This window comes from Dipodomys ordii, unplaced genomic scaffold, assembly GCF_000151885.1.
Source record: "Dipodomys ordii isolate 6190 unplaced genomic scaffold, Dord_2.0 Scaffold10, whole genome shotgun sequence".
Taxonomy (NCBI): domain Eukaryota; kingdom Metazoa; phylum Chordata; class Mammalia; order Rodentia; family Heteromyidae; genus Dipodomys; species Dipodomys ordii.
The window spans coordinates 10,517,029-10,522,722 of NW_012267226.1; the positions used below are offsets into that span (position 1 = coordinate 10,517,029).

The 5,694-nt window shown below is 47.2% G+C and overlaps 1 pseudogene; it reads left to right on the top strand.

The window, feature by feature from the left end:
- Positions 1 to 96: 96 nt before the first annotated feature.
- Positions 97 to 5,694, top strand: part of LOC105980717 — a 9,716-nt pseudogene continuing 4,118 nt past the window's right edge.

Below are 5,694 nucleotides of genomic sequence, written 5' to 3' on the forward strand. Positions count from 1 at the left end.
GGGGAGCGCTCGCGGCTCGCGGCTCGCTCCTCGCTGGCTCTCTGGCCGCAGCCGCTGCGCTCCGGCCCCGCTCGCCCAGGCCCGTGGATGGGGGTGTCCGGCTGAACCCGGGATCCGCCTCCGTCCGCCAGGACCCGCACAGGTGCAGTCGCCTCCGGTGCGGACCCGACCCCCACAGCGGCTCGGGTGAGGGTCGGGTGGGGGTGGGTGGAGGAGGACAGTTGCGGGGGGTGGGGGGTGCCGAGGTCTTCCTGCCCTTCTCGTCCTGGGGAGCGCGGGCAGATGTCAGACCTGGCGATCGTGCATGTGTGAGCGTGCAAGAGTGCACCAGTGCGTGCGCGCGCGTGCACGTGTGTGAGTGTGTGTGAAGGGAGGTGGCGGGGTCCAGAACCGTTATCTGGTCGGGTTCTGTGAACCCGGCCCACTCTCCTCTTTGTGCGGAAGAACGAGACCCCGCGGCGGCGCGGCCCCTCCCCAGGGCGTGGAGCCTCGGCCCGGCCCGAGCCCGAGCCTTCCGCGGGGTCGGAACCGCTGGCCGCAGCTGCAGTCTGTCCGCTCGGGAGCAGGTCGGAGGAAGGACGGGAGCGGCGGCGCGGTGGTGGTGTGCGGATGTGTGTGAGTGAGTGTGCGTGTGCGTGTGAGTGTGCACACTGGGAACCGGTTCTCCTCCGGGCCCAGGGCTCCGGAGACTGCAGGCTTGATTGGCCCTGGCTGCCCCCCTCTCGCCTTTCTCCGTCCCCCCCCCCCCGCCGCTGGACACACACATGCCCTCCAGTGTCCGCCTCTGATTTGTCCCAAAGGGGCCGTGGGAGTGTGTGTGTGCGGCCTGCCTGGGATTAGCCAGGCTTCCCTGGAGCGCCAGCTATTGTGCTGCCTGGAGGAGCCCTTTCTTTACCCCAGCAGAAGGGGGCGAGGGAAAGGGGGGTGCCTATGAGATATGGAGGTGAATGCAAGAGCAGGAGTGGAAAGAAGCGGGGGGAGGGGGAACTCAGAACCACAAAGGGGTTGCCGATTTAGAAATGACAATGAAAAACTATTTCGTCCCAGCCGGGGAAGTTGCTGGGTTTTGCTGAAGGAGTGGAGGGCCGGTGCTAGGGATGGAGATGGAGATGGAGGAGGAGCATACCATCGATTGACCTATGGAGCAAGTAGTAGGAAGACCCAGGGAGACGCAGTGGGGCTTGCGTGGAGGTGCAGAGGCCCAGCATGGTGAAATTCCCACAGCTCCCACCCGGGATTCACTGGGCTCCGAGCGGCAAAGCAGGGACCGATAATGTTTGCTGCAGTCCCAAGCTGCATCATGGTGCTGCAGGGAGAGGCTTCTGTGTTTCCTACTGGGTCTCTGTCCAAGCTCTTTTCTCTTCCAAACCACACCATCTATTGGGCGCCCAAGTGAATGGAATAAATTATAGGACAGAATCACACTATAGTCCTGGGTTCCATGATACAGAGCAAAAGAACACATGGGGCTTTGTGGCTCACTCCAGTAATCCTAGCCATTCAAGAGGCTGAGATCTGAGGATCATGGTTCAAAGCTAATCCACGCAGGAAAGATTGATGCTCTTATCCTCAATAAGTGGGAAGTGGAGCTGAAGCTCAAGTGGGCAGAGCATCAGCCTTGAGCAAAGAAAGCTAAGGGACAGTGACAAGGCCACCAGCTCAAGCTTCACTACCAGCACACACCCCACCCCACCCCCCCAAAAAAGGAAAAAGATGAGCCTCCCATGATTCATTCTTTCTGCCATTTCTTTTATTTACTTATTTATTTAAAGTGTGAACAGACTATCTCTTGTATTGACATTAACGTTTGGGGTGGGGTACAGGAGGTTAGGAATAGAATCTAGGGCCTCACACATTCTAAACAAGTGTTCTGTCACTGAAACACATCACTTACCCTAAGAGTGTGTGTGTCAGTATTAGGGCTTGGCATTGTCCCTTAGTTTTTTCATTTAAGGTTAGTACTCTACCACTTGAATCACAGCATCACTTCTAGCTTTTTGGTTAATTGGAGATAAGAATCTCACAGACTTTTTTGCCCGAGCTGGATTTAAATCTGGATCTTCAGATCTCTGCCTCCTGAATAGCTAAGGTTACAGGTATGAGCCATCCGTGCAAGCTTTAGCCCTAATTTTTTTTTTTGTCGGTTGTGGGGTTTGTACTCTGGGCCTGGCTGCTGTCTCTGCACTCTTCAGCTCAAGGCTAGTGCTCTACCAGTTGAGCCACAGCACCACTTCCAGTTTTCTGGTGGTTTATTGGAGAAAAGAGTCGCACAGACTTTCCTGCCCAGGCTGGCTTTGAACCGTGATCCTCAGATCTCAGCCTCCTTAGTAGCTAGGATTACAGGCATGAGCTACAGGCACCGGGCTCCTCCTAACTTCTAAAGGTAGCAAGCTTGCCAGGATGGAAAAGTAGAAGATTATTTTCGGTATTTTTGTTGTAAAATGAAGGCACCCTAGGAAATGAAGGCACTCTAGGAAAAAGGAGAGCAAAAGAACATGGGCTAATGAGACCTCCCCCCAAAAAAGAATCCTGGGGTAAAGAAGGAGTTATGTGGTATTATTTCAAGTGAAGTGCCAACCCTAACTAAAGACCCCACCTGGAGGCTATGGTAGGGCCAATCAGGATGATGGAAAGTCATTCTTCTGCTACAGTCTTTCTACAAATGCAGTTGGGTGCCCTGTAATTTCAGATCCCAAATTTGGTAATTTGGGTTTTTAGTTTTAACTTCATCTCTGATTCTTTATACAGTGTTTCTTGATTCCTGAATAGTGAGTGAACAAAAACCAATCAGGATATATTATGGGCTGTTTTGAATAACCACATTTCTGGACTCTAGCTTAGTATTTACTTCTTTTCTAGTCTTTTCAATTCATCTGTTTTTTCTTGAGTCTTCCTGAACTTTCAGCATCTTTTCCTTTTGATGCAGTAAAAACTCAACCTCGGCCCTAGATTCCGACTGAACTGGCCCTTGTTACTTGTTAATAGTGTAGAATCAGCATCTTTGCTAGTGATGCCTTCTCATTCTCCTCCACTCTCACACCCAGATTTAAAGCAAGTGGAAATATCTTCTAATAGCTGGCTAGCTTTCATCTCTCTCTGTAGTAGGAAGTGGGACCAGTGACCCAGGAACTTTAGCCAAATGAATTGAAAAAGGCTTTAGTAAAAAATAAAAACAACCAAAACTGTTCAAATATTTGGGGTAATAGTTCTCTCATTTGATAAGCATTTGAAAATATCACACATGGTCTCTGATGGCAGAGATTATTTTTTTTTTCCCTTTGGTCGCGGGGCTTGGGAGTTGTCCCTCGGCTCTTCAGCTCAAGGCTAGTGCTCTACCACTTGAGCCACAGCATCACTTCCAGTTTTCTGGTGGTTTATTGGAGATAAGAGTCTCACAGACTTTCTTGCCCATCCTCAGATCTCATCTTCCTGAGTAGCTAGGATTACAGGCATGAGCCACTGGCTTCTGGCTGAGGTGACCTTTCTTTTGCTTGGAACATGCTTATACCATACATCTGTGCAAGTTATTCTGATTTTCTTAGCCTAATTGGCATTTATCAGACAAGCACTTTCTGACTTCTTCCCCCCACCCCATCCTGGGGCTTGAACTCTGGGCCTGGGTGCTGCTCTTGAGCTCTTTTTGCTCAAGGCTAGCACTCTACCACTTGAGCCACAAGGTCACTTCTGGCTTTTTCGGTGAATAATTGGACATAAGAGTCTCATGAACTTTCCTGCCCAGGCTGCCTTTGAACCACAATCCTCAGATCTCAGCCTCCTGAGTAACTAGGATTACAAGCGTGAGCTACCAGCACCTGGCTCACTTTCTGAGTTCTACACATTGTACTTAACACTGCAAAGATGTTATTGGGTTCACAGAATGACCTACAAGGTAAGCAATATTTGAAATCCCATTTTACAGTGAGGACATTGAGAAACAAGGAAGCAGATAATTTGTCCACAGACTCCCAGGTAGGAGTGGTAGAACCAAGATTGGAATCCTGAGTCTAGGCTCTTAGCTGGCTCTGCACTACCTCAATTAACAAATCCCTCGGCTACCTTTCCCTACTCTCAGTTACACCTCAAGAGCTCTCCCTCCCTCCATCCCTTCTTCCTCTCTCTCCCTCCCTTCCTTCCTTTCTTCCTCCCCTTTCCCTTTCATCTTTTCTTTTTCTTTTTTTAAGAGGGTCTTACTGTGTAGCACAGGCTGACCTTAAACTCTCCATCCTCCTAAAAAAGCTCATCTTTTTGGTGCTGGTGTTCTCTCAAATGAATTTCCTCCTCTTCTTTTTTCTTTCCTTTCTCCTCCTTTTGTGCTATGAACTCCTTTGGTGGTATGGGAAAGCCTATGGTATTTCTTCTCTGAATAATGTTTTTAAACCCATTAAAATACTTAGGTTTACAAAGGAAACCAATTTCATTGAAATACAGATATATGGGGGTTAATAAAGAGTAACAGTGAAGGTGAACAGATGAAAGTACATAATATGAATTTATGGAGATACTACAGTAAAACTCATTTGTTTAATTTACACTAAAAACAAAGAAATATACATATGTATAGTCGAGAGCCTACTCTATAGACCATTGATGAAGGATCCCTAATACAATTAGTTGTGCATTGCCTTTTAAAATTGTTTTTAATATATTTTTATTGTAAAGATACTGTACAGAGAGGTTACAGTTACATGAGTCAGGTAATGAGTACATTTCCTATTGAGCATTGTTACCCCCTCCTTTGTTTCTCCCCTGCCATCCCTTCCCTCCCCACCTCCCCAACTCCTCCCTCCCCCACCAAAGTTGTAAAATTCATTTTAAGCTGTGTTGGGCAAAGTGGTGGTGACTAGCCATGTGTGGCTGTTGGATACTTGAAAGGAGATTAATTTGAAGATAGACTGGTATATGTAAATTACACACTGGATTTCCAATGTAAATTAGGTCATTAATATTTAATATGAATTACATTGATATGTTAACACTTCGATTATACTGGATTAAGTATATAGTGAAAATATATCTTATAATTGAAATTATTAAATGAACTTGAATTGAAATGATTAAAATGAACTTCCCAAAGTGTGAGCTCTATATCAACAGCTTCATATAACAAAGGAAGAAATCAGTACCCAGTATACCAGCGATAGCAGGACCGTTGGTTTCCTCTTCTCCTTTTCTTGTGGAGAGGCCTGTGGTTTTTCTAGGATATGGTTTTACATCTTTACATCTGTTTGGATATCAAGATTTTATCATATTGCTTTTGCAAACTGTGAATGCTCAAAATATGTGTGTGCACAAGTGTGTGTGTGTGTGTGTGTGTGTTAGATGTAGGGCTTGAACTCTGGGCCTGGGCTCTGTCCCTCAGCTCTTCATCTCAAGGCTAGTGCTCTACCACTTGAACTACACAGCACCACTTCTAGTTTTCGTGGTTTATTGGAGATAAGAGTTTCATGGACTTTCCTGTCTAGGCTGGCTTTGAACTGCGATTTTCAGATCTCAGCCTCCTGAGTAGTTAGGATTACAGGTGTGAGCCACTGGTCCCTGGCTGTGTGTACATTTTTTGTGCCACTACAATGCTTGGACTTAGGACTTTGTACCCTCTCTTTCTTGCTCACAGCTGTTTTTTTTATTGTAAAGATACTATACAGAGGGTTACAGTTACATGAGTGAGGTAATGCGTACACTTCCTCTTGAACATTG